This window comes from Lissotriton helveticus, chromosome 4_1, assembly GCF_964261635.1.
Source record: "Lissotriton helveticus chromosome 4_1, aLisHel1.1, whole genome shotgun sequence".
NCBI lineage: Eukaryota > Metazoa > Chordata > Amphibia > Caudata > Salamandridae > Lissotriton > Lissotriton helveticus.
Window position 1 is genome coordinate 1189805079 of NC_136063.1, and position 20276 is coordinate 1189825354.

At 47.3% G+C, this 20276-nt stretch overlaps 1 protein-coding gene across 1 annotated transcript in view; it reads right to left on the reverse strand.

The window, feature by feature from the left end:
* Positions 1-20276, reverse strand: part of CDH18 (cadherin 18) — a 2258828-nt gene that overhangs the window by 1853254 nt on the left and 385298 nt on the right. The window lies entirely within an intron of this gene.

The window sequence follows — 20276 nt, forward strand, 5'->3', positions numbered from 1 at the left end:
GATTGAGTCATTGCTCTTCGAATCAAGCGTAGTTTGGTTTCCATAAAAGTTTTTTGCGGCAAATTCACTTCAGTTTAACCTGCCAGCTGAGCAATTATCTAAAACCTTTCACAACATGGCAGGAATGGAGGAGATTTACGCAATAATCACAATTCCCTGCTAAGCCCTTGATATTCCACCTAGCACTGAATGTTCATGACACAATGTTGAGAACGCGGCATTTAAGCGCACAATGGCAACTGCTGAAGCGCTGTAAAATATGCGCTGCAAAGTGCACGTGGGCATGTGTCGATTCCTGCTGGGCATGTGTCATGCCGCTTAATTATGCAGTGCTGTATATGTGCCCCTGTGCCTGCAGTCTCTTCTCACTGCTTTCATTAGCAAAACATTTCCTATTGCAAAGGGTCTTTGGAGCGTGGCGAGTACAGCAGGCATCTGCCAATTAAGGAAGGCGCGTAGTAGAGACTGCAGTTCTCTTCCTTCCAGAATTAATTTTGAGAAGTAAAGAATACAGATTAAGTAGAGAACATATTGGGCCTGATTCATAAAGATATCACCATGAGCAGTTTTCACTCCGTCTTGTAGTACTTACCTTGCCCCTTAATTCCTTTAATAAGCAGGAATACTCCTGGCTTACTTCCCTGGAATTCAGGAGTAAGTCAGTCAGAATAAAAGTGAAAGTAAGAGCAACATCTTTGGGAATTAGGCCCTGTGTGTTGTACAACGTGTTGTTAGGACCTGTTTCACCTGATTTAGAATTTTAAGTGACACTTCTTTTGAGGTGTCTTCACTGTTATAGACAATTCAGTGGCAGCCGTGACAAATGTGTGGGGATTTTTCATTCTGGTGGCATCCCAATCATGATAGCCGTAACACACAACACAATGAGCCAAAATGGCAATGGGGTTGCTATTAGTAAGTCTTGACTTACTGCTGTAGCCCTCCTCACTTTCTCCTCAATTAAATGAGTAAGCAAGGATTATTTCTGGCTCGTTCGTGGCTTTCCATTGGCCTTTAAGTATAAAGCTGGGGTTACTACAAGAGTGAGACACAACACAATCTTTGAGAAATGGGCTCCATACGCTTACATTGAAACAATGTGCCTGATTCACAAGGAATCAGCAGTGACTTAATCTTGTAGTACTCCCAAATTACTACTGAATAGTAAATCACTCTGACTCTCTGCAAAATCTTTGTGAATCGGGCCTTACATGAATGTCAATGTAATAACTTGAATGATAAAAAGTAAGGAAGATCATGGCACAAGACACAAGGCATGATTCACAATGTTTTGGTTGTGATTAGGGGTTGGCGAAGAATTCCGTTCTGTTGGTGGAAATGGTGGAATTGTGGTGATTCCGGGTAACGCTGTTAATGCAGGGCTTTGGCTAAATTCCAACAATCATCATATGGCATGGCAGAATTTTTTGTGTGCGGCTCCAGTAAGTTGGGAAGTGTGAGGAAGATTTGGTATCTGCTTGCACGATTTCTGGTCAGTAGGAGGAAATTTGGCAATACTTTTTTAACATGGGCGGTCGCAACTGTTCAGAGACAGAATGCTGCCTCTCAAGTAAAAAAGCTACTAGAGTGGCAGCAAAATCAACATGAGTATGTGCGCCCTTTGGTGTGCCCTGTGGTGCCATTCGGGCTGATTTTTCAGGCTTAAAATCGCAGCATTTGTGGTGAGAGGTACCTATATCCTGCCCGTTGGCAGAACTCTACTGAATCTCGCAGAGTTTTTATGTAACTCTGCAGATTTCTACTGAGTCATATTCAGCTAGCTCCACCCACTCCTAGTTGTGAATAGTGGTGGCTTACTCAAGTAGCAGTCCTGTATTACTACACATTTCAGGAGTAAGCTAGGAGTACTCAGGTCTTACTCATGGAATAACAGAGTAACCCATGAGAACTACAAATGCAAATCACAGAAAAATCTTTGTAAATCCACCCCTCTCTCTGGTTTGTAACCTCAATTCACAATACAGTACACTTGTCTGGAATTCTGCAGGTGTACTGCCGGTGTACATCACAAAATCTTCGTGAATTGGACTCTGACTGTCTTCTCAAAAAGCATTCACAAAGCAATTGGTTGTAGTTGGTGTGAATAAGTACTTCTGGTTTACTTGTGGTATTCATTATAAATCTGGCCTATTCCGTAATTAGAAAAGAAGGCGATCCGACACTTAATAGGTATCAGCATCACAGAGAAAGTGCATTTAACCACTATAGCTGACAATGAGCATTCTGGTGGCAGAAAGAAACTGGAATAAAGGCAATTATACATTTTAACAGAAAACAGATGGTTGCATTTCCTTTATTGTCAGGTTGATTATCAGCCTTACAAAGTAAGCCAATACTTAACTCAATGTGAGTAGCATGCAAGATGCAAACTGTTATCTGCTTTCCATTCTTTGTCCTAGTATAATGCATTATTTTCCTAATCAGCAAAAGGCTATCAAGACATTGCTTTCCTCTCAAACAAGGTTTATTCGTCACAGACATGCAGTGCAATCAGACAACTGTGCAGTATAGTATGCTCTTGTATGAAATCAGGTTACTGGTTGAGGGGTTGAAGCCCACTCAAGCAGCAACCACAATTCTTGTTAGGGTGAAACACATGCTTACACCAAATTCACTTATGTTTAACCCTCTGGTAGCCTGGCACAAAAGCAGCCAGGCTTCACTTAGACTTAATGTGTAAAGTAGTGATGCAGCACTTCAAACAGTAATAAAGTAAAATTGCAACACAAGATGAATTCCACACCTACTTAAATTGAGTAACATTTATTAAATGATTTGCGATCTTAAAGACTAAACTCCAATCTGTAGAACTGGAGATGCACTTTTCAAGATTTAAGTGAATATAGTTCCTAAAAACACAAAGTGCCAACTGCGATTTTCTGATCACACAGGATGAGGACAGGGCATCAAGTTCAGGCTGACCACAATGTAGTGCGAGCTGAATACAGAAACCCAGATAAATCTCCCTGAAAACAGTAACTTAAATCCTGGTTGAGAAGCATTGGGAGAGACCGCATTGAGGTTGGGCAAAATGGCGGACGCGCTGGCGTCCGAGTGACAAGCACCGTCAGTGATCTCGCTGCCTGAACCTTCCCTGTGGATTCTTTTGATACGGCAAATGTGGCGATTAAAGGAGAAAAAATAGAAAACTGCTGTTTTCCTGGGAGATATCCGAAGTTTGCAGGGATCTTTTACCGCTGTCTTACCTGGGATGCGGCTGGATCTTTGGTGCTGGTTCCGCCGGTCACTCCAACCTGCGTGGCGGCGCCCGCTTCTCCTGCGGTCGTGGGCGGGAACGAAGCCGCGGACCGGAGCGAATCTCAGCTCTTTGGAGGAAATCGATTTCTGTCGGTCTGCGGATCCCGGTGCACGACCTCGGAGGTGTCGGTGGCACGGAGCAGATAATAAAGAAGCAATGGCACCGAAGAACCCAACGGGGGCTTTAAAGCCTCAAAATAAACCAAAAACGAGGGCGACCACGGCTGCGACTATGGCTGCACAAGAAGGTGCTCAAAATACTCATAACACCGGAAACAGGGAAAACAGTGGTTGTGTCACATTGCAGGATACCTTTCAGAATCCTCAGCAGGTAAACCTCAATACTGACTCTGTTTCTTTGACTCCCCTGGCTGTGGCTTCGGCCGAAATTACTAGCGCTACTGTTACAACTTGCTCGATAGTGGGGGATTCTGGGAGATGTAGGCTGGGAGCTATTCCCAAAATTCCAGACATGTTTGCATCAAAAAAAACTGGCAAAGCATCAGGAATGGAGAATTTCTGCCAAAATGACAATACTGGAAATATATCAGCTGGCTTGAATGCAGATACTGTTAATGGTAGAGAAAAAACGATAGTGAGACAAAATCTAGTTTCTTTACAGACAAATACTCTCCCATCCCTACAAGCCTCTGGTAAATCAATGGATGTAACATTGCCTAAAGCATTACAGGAAACATCAGAGACAATATTAACTGTGGAGGATACTGAGTCAATTGATTCTGCGGGTAATTTTTACTCCATGACTGACCTATCGGTGGCTTTAGACTCTGAAACTCTTGAGGCTGACGGGGGATGGAGAGACGACCTAAGCAGTAAGAGCCTGGACTCACAACATGATTCGCATGGCTCTGGGGGACAGGAGGAGGATGAGGAGGACGAGGAGGAGGATGAGGATGGCCCTCAACAGAGCCCGGAACGGGGTGCTGAGGATAATACAGTACTTACATTATCTGGAGATACTCTCCTTAATTTGTCGATTTCGGGTACACCACATGAATCATGCACACAGGATAATATGCAACCATCTGCCACTACCCTAGATACACTCTGCCAACTCATGATTCAGCATTGAGAGGAGACAAGGGCAGAAAATCTTCGCACGCATGGAGCAATTCGCCGGCTTCAAAATAATCTTAGAAAGGTTGCCAAATCTTGTAATGAAACTTCTGCCAGAGTGACAGAGGCTGAGGGGAGAATCTCAGCAATTGAAGACACGATGACAAACCAACAAACCCAAATATCATCACTAGAAGGACTCCGAGATGAGATAAATTGGAAACTTGTGGATTTGGAGAACAGGTCTCGCCGGAATAACTTATGAATTTTAGGTATTCCAGAGGGTAATGAAGGCGGGAATATAAGACAATTTGTAATCGAACTTTTCTCGGAAGCTTTTCAAGAGCTCGTGCAGTGGAAATGGGATGTGGAACTTCAACGGGTACACAGATTCACATTTAAAAAAAAAACACCAGACAGAATACCAATGTTAAACCTAGGGCAATTTTAATTTGTCTAAACAATTTTTTGGCAAGAGAGGCTCTTTATGATCTGGCTAGACCAGATCGGAAAAGAAGGGGGAAAGGCGTGGAATTCTTCGTCCGGCCTGACTACTGTCACGCCACAGTGGAACAACGCTGGCAGTTTCGACAGCTTATTCCTGCTTTTCAGGCTAAAGGAGCTCAGGCCTTTCTCCTGAACCCCTCTAAACTTAAAGTAATCTTTAAAGAGAAATCGTATTTTCTTACCTCAGAGGGTGCAGCTAAAGAGCTCTTGGCCTCATTCTGATTGCTCCTCTTTTTATGTGCTATGAGGGCACAATGGTTTATTAAGTTTTGATGAGATTTGGTACTTGACGATTAAAACAAATTTGCTTTGGTATCTTGAATTAGACTTAAAAGAGGATTCATAGTGGTTGCTTGACAACAGACCAATTATGGAGGGAAAAGGCAGTGAGGCACCGGATGCTTCTCATATCATCCATACTAGGGACTACTAGTCCTTATGCCCGACCAGGGTTGGGTTCAAGGGGATGGGGGAGGAGGGGGGTGGGGGGGTCACAAGGGTGGGTGGGGATGCAAGCAAAATCAGAAAAAAAGCAAAATTGTTTGATTGGTGCTCTATTAAAACTCATTGCTTTCCTGACTAAAAGGGACGAAAATGGAATTATGATTTTTTATGTAAATCTTAAATGTGTTAATTATCAAGGATGTATGAAGGTGGATAGATGGAGAAACTGTATAAATATTGATGATGGGTAAATTCCGAATTTGCTCTTGGAACGTCTGTGGTTTAAATAACAGAAAAAAGGGGGATCTGTAACCAGATCATGCAGAGTATGAAATTAGATATTGTGTGTCTTCAAGAAACACATATCAGATGGAGCGATAGACATATGTTTAAAGATCTAGGTTTGCAGTTATTAGCCTGTACACGACAAGGTACCATTACAAAAGGGGTGGCTATTCTTATGAGATATGGACGGAGACGGTTAAAACGCACTAAGGTTGATCAATATGGAAGATGGGCAATAATCAAGCTTCAGATAGATACAAAGCTATGGACAATATGTGCAGTCTATGCTCCAAACTCAGATGATCCCGAGATTATGAATTACTTAAGTTTAGAATTAGCGGACTGGCCGTCCCCTGTTGTTCTCTGTGGAGATTTGAACATACATCTTGAAGGGGGGATAGATATATCCAGCGATACTATATATCCAGGTTTAAAAAAGAAGACATATAATGCACTTAAAGGCTTAGTAACTGAATATGGTTTAAGAGATGTGGGCTATGCAAAAAACCCTCTTTCACCTGGTTTTACCTTCTTTTCAAATCCCCATCAGAAATTTGTACGATTAGATTATTTTTTTGTGAATTCTGGATTAATTAACCGTACTGTCCGCAAGCCCTGACGCCCATGTTCTTTTTGGAGTCTGCTCCCCCTCATCAGCGGATCCCACGCAGACGCTTTTGACCACGAGTATCAAGCGCCATTTGGCTTGACGTCCATAACCGCGACGATTCGCTCCAGTTACCAACACCTTCCACAGCACTGCCATCAACCCATTTTATGTGGATCGAAACGCCTTGACCATCCAGCACGATCATAGGCGCGATATACGAAGTGGTTCACGAACACTACATTGAACCAAACTAGATACATACTCCTGAAGTTACCTGGAACCACTTTGTACCGAATGCTTCACTGTATATTTTTGCACTAGTCACCTTGCGCTGCCCACGCTGATCACATTGTTACATGCGTCGCTACCTTGGTTTTCACTCACACACCTTGAGCACCACGTGCAATTTGGGTTGTTCTCAATGTTATTATTTTTATATTGCAGTGCTGTAATAACTGCGAAATGCTTTTTCTTTGCTTTTGTTCCAAAATGCTTATAGAAATAATGCCTTGAGCACATGTTACAATCATATAGAGTCTCCTTGCTTCCTTATGAATAATGTTGTATTCATATCCGTACTAATTGCCTTCCAATAATACCAGTTGGGATACCATATGTCTCTACTATATTATACCCCAATCCCAACATGGTTGACAGGTTTTTGCTCCTGTTGTTGATACAAAAAAAAAGCATGGAGAAAGGGCAGAGTGCATATGACTGGTTTGGGAGGCCCCAGATGGCCTACAACACATTAGGCCCTCAGGAGTGGGCACAACTCACCTCCCCTGCTCGTAGAGCGTCTCTTCCCACAACTAAACATATAATGGCAATAACGGGAATCTATTACCATTTTATGTTTCTACTTCTCGCACTGCGAGAAAGCAGTAGGGCGATGCTCCTCCGCCCTAGTGGAGGAGCCGCCCCCGAATGTACTAGAGGCAAAAGGTACGTGCATTCTATTTCTGTTAAAGGGAACATCCACTGGAGATTTAAAAAAATCTCTTTGATTGCTTAATTATCTCTAATAATTACCAACAATAGGTATTCTAGAGTGGAGGTGGGTTAGATGATGTCAAAAGGGCCTTTGAGACCCGTTGTGACATCATTCTCTGGATGGCCAATTTAATATGTCTTGTTTGCTTTTCTTTCATTTGAATATCAATTTCGCTCAGCCGTTTAATAGTAGTTACTTACAGGAAAAGTAAGAATCATACCACCACTTATTTGACAAATCGAAAAAAGGGAACAGGCCCTCCCCTGAAAAAAATAAAACACACCTGACAAATATTACTACTAGAACCTTAGAAATAAACCCCCCCACCCTGGTCTCTGATCTCTTCCCCTTGTGTTGTGTGTCATTGTGTGTATGTGTGTGTGTGTTTGTGTGTGTATGAGAGTGAGTAGAGTGTGTAAGAGCACACTGAGATGTCAATAATATTGCAGCCAGTAGTTACATTGGCTGCTGAGCTGCATTCTGGGTGCAAGAATGGATGCATGAGAGTTAGCTGAGACAGCAGCCCACAAATCGCTGGTCAGATGCTACCGTGCATGAAGAAATAAGTACGGCTCTCAGTTGGGGGATCACTGTGTGATGTACACAATCTACACTGTAAACATTGCAGACACCTATATGAATCACATTCTAAAAATGTAACCATATCAAATGCACATACGTAGAATATTACAAATATTAACATTGTTAGTGATTAAAAAAAACATGATTAGTTTCACAGAGAAGACTCTCAAAGACACATCGTAACACGTTGCATGTCCTAAACACACACATAGCATAGCTATAGCTGGTGTCCCCAACGTGTAGCAACACAATAGATAGGACCCACTATAAGTTGCACAGTACCTGCAGGGTGGTAAATCCGCACTCGTAAATAACATTACTGTCTTGTAAAATCAGATGCAGTGTTTCGCCACCTGGGAAAACTGAGTACTGAAACACTGCTTTACTCAGAATCGGGCATTTTGAAATTCCATTAGGTAATTCCAATCCACCAGACTCGTTATCAGAGCCTAGGGTGTAGGCTGTGTTTCTGTGCTCCTAGCCCCCCTTTATTTTTCCCTGATAATACCTGTGTACCACTTTTTTCCCAGTTCCTACATAGCTAGACCGAGATATATGTATTTCCCACTGGCCCAAAGAAAAAGGTTGGGATAGCCCACCTTGGATTTGAGCATGCCCCTACCCCAAAAGGGGTACCTTAGTCTTTCTTCTCCCCAGGTGAGGACAGATGGATGGTTTGGCCAAATTTGCCCCCAGGGTGCAGAAAGCTCACTAGACATTAGGATTTCAAAATGGGGACAAAAATATGGGAATGGGGTAGCGACCTGCCCGTTTCTCTGGTGATATCCCATCCAACACAATTGGCGATAAAATAATTCTATCCCCCTGTAGAGCATGTAAGAGGTTTGCCCTTATTGTGGGTTTTCTTGCTATCTGCATGAGGTGTTGGAACCCTACTAAATACAACAGATTTTACACTGGAATAAAAAAGGGGTGGGGAACCCGCCCTGGCAATGGGCATTTCCCCCGCCCCAAAAAGGAGCAATACAGTCTTTCTGCCTCAGCTGGGAGGATGATTGGGGCAAACCTGGAGGAGGCAGAAAACTCTCTGGTCCCCAGGAAAATCAGAAAAAAATCAAAGGGGTGGGGGTAGCCTGACCTGGCATTAGGCATGGCACCACCCCAAAAGACAGAAAGACCCTCTTTCTGCCCTTGAATTTGACTTGTGTATCTTCAGTGAAGAAAATGTATGAAGGTTTAAGCGTGAACTACCTCACACATACCAAAAAATGGCTTAGCACTAGAGGTAGATAGTAAGGCATAGCAGCCAAGTGGCTAAACTCAATACAAATTGAAGCATGGCATTATCCCTCCCCTACCCGTGAATTTACAAACCGATGCTCTCCTCTGTAGCACTCCAGAAGATGGGGCATGTTTTTATCTGCTGCTGTTTTTTAGGTCTGCCCATTCCGATATCTCTAATCACAGAAACCTGTGCTAACAATAAAGCTGGAGCTGAGTGTCCATAACTTACATTAAAATCAGTTACTTCTCAAAGTCAATGCCACAACGTTACTTCATTGTTTTATAAAGGCCAACCTTTCCATGTGTGGTGCTAGTCAAATGAACCCCCTCTTACAGTGTGTTCCCTCATTTCCAGGCCGTTTCTTTAACGATGTTCTTGATTTTAATCATCCCTTATCACCTAGCAGGTTTGTGACAAAAGCGAAAGAACGTCTCCTGGGAAACTCATTATTCGTGAGAAGAGCTCTGTAAATCAATACACTGCAATTAAGGATTGATTTGTAGACATCATTATGCACCACCAGGTGGCTTTATGCAGCAAATGGAGGTGGGTTAGTCTGTTGCTGCAGTAGTATTCTCCTTTTTTACTCTGGGCAAAAATATCTTCTCTTCTCGGAAATAATCGACTGCTGAAAAACTACAGTCTATGACTGGTGCTGCCCATTTACAAATTTGAGTGGTTGAGAAATGTGTTTATTTACAAACTCACAATTCTCAAATGTGTACTTAGAAATGAAAATTCTATGAATTAGAATGAAAAAAGAAGAACGTGCACATAACGTGTATTTGTAAAGCATACATTCACCTGTGGACATCTTGGCACTGAATAACAACCCAATGGTACACAACTCAATGGTACTCATTTTATTGACCTCAGAAGGATGAAAGGCTGAGTGAACCGGTGGCCATAAGGTCAAACAACCGCCTCTACAGTGGTCACATTGGTCCATTAAGCCACCAGACCTGACAAAGGAAGCTCGTATAATGTACAGAGGTGTGTAATCCCACACCATGGTATTAGATGAAATGTGCATAAAGAGTTGTTGCCGTATCATGATGGGCTCCACTGGCTCACCAAAGAGCTGAATACCTTTATGTGCCTACAGTGTTTAAAACGAACCACGTATTTCAAGGGTATTTTTCCAAAATAGTCCTTGTATTTCAGACAGCACAGCTCAGAGAAAACGAGCTGGGGTTGCCTCTTTCCATTTCTGAACTGTGCTGTCTAAAATTCATTAGATGGAGAAATGCACTGCCTTTTGCACCTCAGGAGCATTTCTTTATAGCAACCACTCTGCAGTATTAGATCACAGGATCCAAGTATGCGCAGGCACATTACATAGGATTTTAATAAAGTACAAGCAATGATGCCCCAACCTTGAATGCAGGCGCATCCTTGCTGATATCGCCTTGCGAATATCTCCAAAAGTTGGTAATAGGAGATAGCGATGTTAGCGACTGTTTCCAGTCGCTAACATCTTAGCACGCCCACTTTGCATGTCATTAGTGATAAATATCACTGACATGCAAAGCGGGGCCCAAGATGGTCGCTATCTCCTACTAGCTGTCGCTAACTGGTGTTAGCGACAGCTAGGTAATAGGGAGATAATTTTATCTCTGCTTTCTTGGCTTTTAAAGCCAAAAAATCGGAGATAAACCCCCTTGATAATATGCCCCACAGTCCCTGACATGCACAGCATGCAAGACCTGACGTCAACAGTGGAAGCACACAAGTCATCCAATTAAAACAAGGTGAGACCAATATGCTCCTTGCGCAGTAATAATCTAACAGTAGGGAGGAATGTCATTTATACAGGAGCATGGAAGTACCATAGACAAGGAAACTGCCCAATTATGAATAAAGGGCTGGTGCACGACCCATTCTATTGATGCATTTTTAACAATAGCTCTTTGATAACAAAGAGCAAAAGCACTATGTAGGTGAGATCTAAAAAATTGAGGTGAAGGATCCAATACGCACATAGGTTTGACTTACTCTTGTAGAGCGGCTGGATTATCAAACATGTATAAATGTTTATATTCACATGGTCAGCGACTAGCTGCCGCCTCCCCCCCAATCCGGCACCCAACACCAAGGAACGTGGACACGAGACGTGTTTACTTTTTGGAAGGCGGGCGCTAGTCGCCCGGCCGTATTTATTAAAGTATGAAATTAAAAAAGGGTTTTAATTGCATAATCAACAATGAAATACAAAAATCAGCAGGACATTCAGTTATACAATCGTTATCAACAAGTTTGAGAGCCTGACCTTAACAAAACTCTAATACAAGTTGTTCCTAGCTTAACTAAACATCCTATCTTGATTTTTGTACATTTCTGGCCATATGGCAGGGTCACTACCGGTGTCAGGTCCTACAAGCTGCGCCTTCCCCTTAGAAGTGCGCATGCGCAGTGTTACCCCGGGAATTGCCCGGTCTACGCCCCAAACTCCATTTACCCACTAAAGGAGGGCCCTTACTCTGCGCCGGTGGCGTCATGAGTCCACGCGCGCGGGGTGGCTACCAGCCTAAGGAAAGCGTGAACTACTCCTACCCGCGCTCCTTTGCATATTACCTTGCCCCTGGAGTACTGGGAGTGGCCCGCAGGCCCCTCCCCCTGGGCGGGAACCTCCCTAGGATGATGCCCGCCCCCTCAGACCTCAAATATGTGCTCACCGATAATGACCTTACCGCATGCCCCATACCTAATAAATACGACGACCTATGGAAAAAAGTCTAAAGGACAACTACACTGGCTAATAAATAACAGTATCCACGCATAGCTAAAGAGGAAAAAAGGCCTAACGACACATGGCATAAAATTACAATTCGGTTCACGCATGTTGCTCATAATCACAATATCTACGTATATCTACAAAGGGGAAAAAAGGCCTAAAGACACATATCTTCAAATATAGTTCACTTCATACATCACTTTTCTACCAAGGGAAAAAAGTCCTGACAACAGATCACAAAATACAACAAAAGCCTACTCTCTCCCGCGGTCTATACCTATGAGACTTACCATTAGACCGGACATAACGCTGCTTAAACTTTGTACCAAGGGATGGTGGGTGGGAAACAAAGAAGCCCCGAACGCGGGGCACAACGTTCAGCGAGGGAGCGTCCAGGGACAAGGGGGTCTCCTGGGCGCTCCCTACCTCTTATTCCCGAGGGGCCGGGTGGCCCCTCCTAACGCCCGCCCCCCCCGACCCGGAACCAGTCCATTGATTCCGGGTCAGGAGGGGCGCCGGCCAATCGGCGGTGGGCCGCGCCCCCAGGGCACGCCCCCACCGTCGAAGGACCCGAGGGGAGAGGGGGTGAGGCGGTCGCCGCGCCGCCATGCGTGCGGGGGGGCCGAGGGCCCCCCCTTTTCACATGGTCAGCGACTAGCTGCCGCCTCCCCCCCAATCCGGCACCCAACACCAAGGAACGTGGACACGAGACGTGTTTACTTTTTGGAAGGCGGGCGCTAGTCGCCCGGCCGTATTTATTAAAGTATGAAATTAAAAAAGGGTTTTAATTGCATAATCAACAATGAAATACAAAAATCAGCAGGACATTCAGTTATACAATCGTTATCAACAAGTTTGAGAGCCTGACCTTAACAAAACTCTAATACAAGTTGTTCCTAGCTTAACTAAACATCCTATCTTGATTTTTGTACATTTCTGGCCATATGGCAGGGTCACTACCGGTGTCAGGTCCTACAAGCTGCGCCTTCCCCTTAGAAGTGCGCATGCGCAGTGTTACCCCGGGAATTGCCCGGTCTACGCCCCAAACTCCATTTACCCACTAAAGGAGGGCCCTTACTCTGCGCCGGTGGCGTCATGAGTCCACGCGCGCGGGGTGGCTACCAGCCTAAGGAAAGCGTGAACTACTCCTACCCGCGCTCCTTTGCATATTACCTTGCCCCTGGAGTACTGGGAGTGGCCCGCAGGCCCCTCCCCCTGGGCGGGAACCTCCCTAGGATGATGCCCGCCCCCTCAGACCTCAAATATGTGCTCACCGATAATGACCTTACCGCCACAGGCCAGTATTGTTAACCGACGATCTGGCCTCCCCCTCTAGCCCCTATCTAAGGACACATCCTCCTACCCCAACCCTCTAGCCAAGCCCAGATATTGTCAGCCCATAGGACATTACCCTCTTCTGTCAGATGAACCCCGTCCTTCAAGTAATACTTTTGACCCCAGATGCACCCATGAGGTATTGACTGTAACACGGGGGTTCGGAACAACCTATCCAACCGTGTGTTGATCCTCTTTACCGAGTGATTCAACGCCCTGACTGAATCGCCCCCCCGCCACTGAAGTCGAGGTATTAGTTGTGACCATACTAGTGTGCACCCGGGGCAGGTCCTAGCTATCCAACCCGCTGTTGAGATAATCTCCTCAATCAAGATGCGCCTGCCCAGTGTTGCCAAATCGTTCTCCCCAAGGTGAAGTATCACCACTGACGGTGGAGCCCGCTGGCGTGCTAACAGCCCTTGGAAGAATCCCCTAAACTCGTGAAGACACAACCCTCCTCTGCCAAAGAACGTGATATTCAACCCTAGTTGTGCCGCCCTTTCCTTCTTGTCACCTGACAGGAAGACACATTCCGCTCGCTTCACATATGAATGACCAACAATCCAGACATTGTTCTTTGTTGTTTCCTGGTCGCCGCTCCGTGCCGATGAATATTGGCGGTGCCCGACGACAAATTCCTCCCCTGCGTAACAGGTCTGAGAAACTGTAAGAGAGCGGAAAAGAGACCAAGCGTGAGTGACAGGTAATCATAGCATGTCAATCCGAACATAACGTTTATAGCAGTCTGACGACCACCTCCCAATTGTCTTCACTCTTTCCACTGGGAGGCCCCCCGCCACCGCCTCAGTTGCTGCCCCAATCCTGAAGGAATGAGATCCAAAATCTCTAGGATCAAGACCCGCTTTTGTAACCCCTATTTCGAACACTCTCCTGAATTGATACCTGGTCAAGGGGCTCCCGTCGGCGTGACAGAGCAACGCCCTGCTTGCTGAACCGACCAATAATCCCATGAGTGATTCCACGTGCCTCACCGGGCAGCACGGGTTGGCGGGGGCCCGTTGCAGAACTATGGTGTGACCCCTAGCTTCCTGATCGGTCTTTGATTTCTGGATAATCACCCACATGGTGTCACCCCTTATCGTCACCCCAGCCTTCTGCAAGCCACCTAGTATGTCAGCCTTAGATCCTGCCACAAGTTCACTAATTCTCAGTGCCCCATAAAATGCCAGGGAGAATGCCGCCCTAAAAAGAAGCACTTCCCACTCTGAGTTACAAACAATCTCCAGCGTGCCCAGTAAGGCTGTTAGCCGGGCCAACCCCATGGGCTTCCTCTTATCCTTCTGGTGTCCCTGAATACGGCGCCATCCCCTTAAAGCCTTGCGTATCATAAAGGTATTGGTGGGATCCCGGAAGCCCCTAGCTTGGGCGAAGAATGACACTGCTGCCCTATGTCTGGTTGCCGCTGCCACTGAGCGCCCCTCTTTGTGCATCCATTCTAAATAGGCTGCAAACCCATCCTCCTTCGCCCACAGCACTCCCCACTGCGGCCCCAAGAAAGAACAATAAGACAGAAACGCCCCTTCGTACGCCGTCTTGGTCCTGGGGGCTAAGCTAGCGACCACGAGGTCTTGTAATCTGGGGCACCAATCTGCCAAAGTACCGCTGGGAAGTGTGCTGGCGAGGGGTCTGCTGTGGGGAGATGTTCCCTGAAAACCTGCATTTTGAAGCGAGAAAGGGAGTCAGCAGCATTGTTTAAAACACCAGGGACATGTTTGGCTCTAAAATTAGCATTCAGTTTAAGGCACCGCAGAACAATCTCTTTGATCAAACGAAGTATGAAAGGACACCGCGCCCCCTGTTGATTGATACATTCCACCACTGTCATGTTATCTGACCAAAACACCACTGATTGGTTACATAGGTGTTCGGGCCAAACCATCAGTGCCACCCATATTGGAAACAGTTCCAGGAAGCCAATGTTGCCGAGCAAACCCCATGTGTTCCATTCTTCTGGCCATTGTTGAGCGACCCACCTATTCCCTAGGATGGCACCAAAGCCCACACTACCGGCCGCATCAGTCCATAGTCCTAACTCCGCTGATGTAGTGAGCGGGCCGGGCCAGACCACCCTACCGTTAAAATCCTCCAGGAATGCCATCCAAATAAGCATATCCTGGCGAATTTCAGACGATAGGCGCGTGCGGTGGTGCTTTTCCCTCAGCCCCTTCATCGCGTGCGCGATGGAGCGAGAGAAGGGGCGAGCCATTGGGATGATTCTTAGTGCGAAATTCAGTTGCCCTACCACCTCCTGTAATTGCTGCAAAGTGACCTTCTCCTTCCGGAGGCATAACTGTAGCGACGTCTTGAATTTGCGCACCTTGTCCTTAGGTAGTCTAAAACATTTCTCCATTGAGTCAATCTCGATGCCCAGAAATTCCAAGCAGGTGGTCGGGCCCACCGTCTTCCCAGGCGCAAGCGGGACCCCAAAAGCCCGCATGAGCACGCAAAATTCCTGCAATGCTAGTGCGCACTCCTGAGAACCCGCTGTACCGAGGAAGAGGAAATCATCTAAGTAATGCATGACCCTTTGATGGCCTGACACCCGTCTCATGGCCCATTCAAGAAATGAACTAAACATCTCAAAGTAGGCGCAAGAAATAGAACAACCCATAGGCATGCATTTGTCCATGTAGAACCTATCCCTAAAGGTGAAACCTAAAAGATGTTGGTCCGCCGGGTGGACTGGGAGGAGGCGGAAGGCGGACTCTATGTCTGATTTCGCCATCAGCGCCCCGGGTCCCGTGGCCTGTAATAAGGTCACAGCCTGATCAAAAGAGGCGTACTTAACACTACAGATACCTTCGTCAATGGCATCATTCAGTGAGGCCCCCTTTGGCGCTGATAGGTTATGAATCAATCTGAATTGCCCCTTCTCTTTCTTGGGGACAACTCCCAGTGGGGAACACACAAAATTGTGTACTGGCACTGCAGAAAAAGGGCCAGATATCCTGCCTAAGGAAAGCTCCTTGTCAATTTTGGCGGCCACAACGGCCGGATTGTGTGTGACTGATAATTGATTTCTACAGTGCGCACTGCCTGTGTATCCCCCGGCCGGGATCCTAAAACCTTTAGAAAAACCTTCCTGGAGTAGGGTGGCCGCTTTGTGGTCAGGGTATCTGTTCAACAATGGAATCATTGCCACCACATCCACTGGAGTGGGGGGGCGTGACCTGTCTGACTTATAGTGGCTTTCCCCTACCCCTCTGTCCCGTGTTACCTTGCTTGGACCTACAGGTAGATTCTGGATGAGAGGGGTGCCCACAGGAGGCACATGCATGCCTAAACTTACACGCGGCCCTTGTGCAGGTACGCTTATTAAAATCCCAGCACACCCCTTTCTTCTCTGGCCCACCTGCCCTAAATTTCCCAGGTACCTCACTCGTTTGGGGGGGCCGAAAGGGCTGCTGCGGTCTAGTGAACACCTTGCCCGCACCGAACTGAGGGGGAGGTGCAGTGTCCGAGAACTGTTTGTGCCAGGCCATGGAATCTACCGAGTCCCATGGTAATGATCTATTGAATTCCAATGCCTTCCTAAAATTTACATCATAACCCTTCCATGCTTCCCCAGAATACTGTTGACTCCACCCCACAATCCTGCTCGAGTAGCAAGCCAATGCAGCCTGCAGATCTGGAGGACGCTCAGCCTTAACTGCAGTGAAAACGGCCCATGCTTGCATCCAATTATTGAGATTTTCCTCAACCCTGAATCTAGTACACTGCGCCCTCCATTCACTTGGGAGCATCCACTCTTTCAGTGCTTTTGCCTGCTCCATTTCCCTATTATCCAATAATAAAGAATAAATGTACACGTATTTATCAGCCCAAATCATTTCTTTAACAGCTAAAGACACATGTTGAGCTAGATTTTCGCTCCTGGAAGGTACTACACCGTCCCCCAAGAGTGGCAATGCCACTTCCTTACCAAGTGCGGGCACCGGGGGTGGCTGCCCTTGTACTCCGTCCAGCTGGGGAACACTTGGACCTGCAAGGGGAGAAGAAATTGGCAATGCAACACTGTCGGCGATCGGTGCCGATCTGATTTTTTCTACGAACCTTGCCGCCTCTGCCGCATGGTCTGCAGAATTCGGGAAGGCTCCCCCTTTTTGGAGCCATGGCATCATGGCCGTTAACTGAGATAACAATTCTGGCGGCATTGAATCTACGTTACCTCCCGGGACAACAGGTACCACTGGGGTTATGCCCAGTGGTCCTGGCACAGCTGGCGGGGCGGGCGCCGGGTGTGGCCCGCCTGTACCCGGGATTGTGGGCACCGGTGCGGGAGCAGACCCAGCGTCTACTGGTTGACCTGCCGGCCCCGGCACCACAGGGGCAATGGGTGTAGGCACATGCGGGGGTGGGACCACCGCGGGCGGTGCGGCGGGTAACGGATCCACTGGGCCTGGGGCGGGGACCGCCTCCTTGGGTCTCTTGGACCTAGGTTTCCCTTGCGGGGTGACAAATTCCCCTCTTGGCACTGGTGCCACCCTCTTGCGGATCGGTCTCCCGGACGGGCCCGGTGCCTCGCCCTCTCTGTCCTCCAACCGAGCTTCCCGCTCCTTAATTTGTCCTAGCTGTTGTTTAATGTCGCTCATCTCCCGCATCATAGCCCGCATCATAGCCTCCATGTTGGACCCCCTCTTTCCACCCCTTGGACCTGGCATGACGCTTACCCCAAAAAACACCCGCTGCCTACTTAGTTCCCAACCGGTCAACTGTGTGTACCTTTCAGATGGAGGGTCACCAGGGGGCTTTCAGCACCATGCAACGGCGACCGCAACACTAGCGGCTTGTCCGCTTATGTAAGGGGTGAGTAAACCTAATGTAGACCCACCCGGCGGCCACCAGGAGCGATGAAATGCTAGCCCCCCGTACCCCTCTTACCGATCAGTCCTGCGCGTCTGCTGGCGATATCCGCGCGTTTTACCGTTCATATGTCCGTCTCTGAATGGATTGCACCAGTATTATGGTTAATTTCTGAAATAGAGATATGAATTACAACCAAGTAATACCAAAAAGGGGACAGATTTATTGGAAAACACCCTTCGTAAAAAACACTGGAGCTTGCAATTCCCAACCCACCCTGCAGTTGGAATGTGCACTATTAACCCTGTTTGATGCTCCCTCTTCAGAGATAAACAATTAAACTCCTTCCTTAGTAATTCTAATAATATAGATCCATGTAGCATTCATAGGTCAGTAAACAGTGTACTCCCTTTCATAAAATGTACACACTTCTGCGGCTTGGTTTAAAATAGTTTTCACTTTCTTATGAAAACATGCAAGTGTTCCCTTTTATCACAAACAAAATTGTTTACAATATACCCAGTTCAAAAGATCATCCACTTTCTTCTGGAAACATGTAGGTGTTCACTTTTTATCACAAAACAAAATTGATGACCATTTACCTAGGGTCTCCCATCCAGGAGCTGCCCTGGTCGACCCTGCTTCGCTTGCCTCGGGTTCTACACACCTAACCAACTCGACGAACCCTCGCGTGAGCAAGTTAGTACCTCCTTCTCGCCCAACACGAGGCTCTTAACCTGTGGCCCCGATATTAGGAGTCACCCGCTCTATCGAGCGCGCTAGCCTGTCCCCTAACGGACGCTACACCGTCCGCTACCGTAATACACCCTCCCTCAAGTCCCAAACGCCCCACGAATACCCACAAAGGGAGCCCCGGGTCTCCAAAGCGGAAGGATGTAGCCGCGCTCCACAAGTCACAGCCGGCCACACAATACCTTACGCGGTCGCCGTGCGCGCCGCTTTCAAAGTACCACCACACCCGGGGAAAGCGCCTCCGCTCCTGCCGCCTCCGCTGCCTTCACGACGCGGCTGGGCTCGACGCGGCTCCTCTGTCCTACCGGCCCACAACAGAGACGCCCTCCGTGTCTCCCGGGCGCTCCGACCCGGTGATCCCTCGCGTATTTCCTGCAAACAAAGCGGGAAAATATTTGAAACACGAACGGAGCCCCGCGCTGCCCTCCGTATCTCCTGGGCGCTTGAACACGACGCGGGAGATCCTTCGCCTATTCCGATCACGGGACCTGTAAAAAGAAAGCGAGAAAAGTTAAAAAACAAAGAAGCCCCGAACGCGGGGCACAACGTTCAGCGAGGGAGCGTCCAGGGACAAGGGGGTCTCCTGGGCGCTCCCTACCTCTTATTCCCGAGGGGCCGGGTGGCCCCTCCTAACGCCCGCCCCCCCCGACCCGGAACCAGTCCATTGATTCCGGGTCAGGAGGGGCGCCAGCCAATCGGCGGTGGGCCGCGCCCCCAGGGCACGCCCCCACCGTCGAAGGACCCGAGGGGAGAGGGGGTGAGGCGGTCGCCGCGCCGCCATGCGTGCGGGGGGGCCGAGGGCCCCCCCTTTTCATTTGGCACCGTCTGCCTAGAGCTTTGAAACGTTCAGGGCCGGACTGGCCGTAGGGGCACCGGATATTTTCCTGGTGGGACCAGAAGGGTGGGGGCGGTTTTTGACTGATGGGGTACGTTTTTGTTAGTGGGAGCAGTAGCGGCAGCAGAGTTTCCACTCCTCCCCCTCTCCCCGGGGACCAGTTCGAGTTAATTGCCAGGTCTGGTTTGCATTCCAAGTCTGGCCTTGGAAATATTGCCCTTTGATATGTGTTCTAACACAGTTTAACACCACACCTCTCCTCACTGAGATAGATAATAGCTGTTAATTGCACTTAAAGAAGGCGAGAGTACATAAAAGGGGAAAAGCCAGATTTCAGTGGGTAATGTCTGATTGGACAGTGTACTATTATCTACCATCCCCCTAATCTCTCACAACAGCGGTGCCAGGCACGCCCACTTTATGCTCCTGCTTCACACTCTTACTGAACATAGATAGCAGACAAAAGGCAATCGTTTACGCTGGCAATCAAAGCATTTTGATTGGTTGAACAAATCTCATCAATCCAAGGAGAGTGCTAATGAAGTATTGTGACTCACGTTAACAGAAAAAGCAAGGCCTGTGTCTGTAAATTCATGTGCATAGAAACTCCAGGGGCAAGTACAGCTCATTAACGATATCATGCTTGGCACTTATGGGGTGTGAAAACGAATGGGGTGTGCAATTTATGATGACATTATTGCCATGCAGAAATGCATCTTAGCAGAATGAGAAAAAAGAACGAGTTACAAAGATTGACTCGTTTTTCGGTGG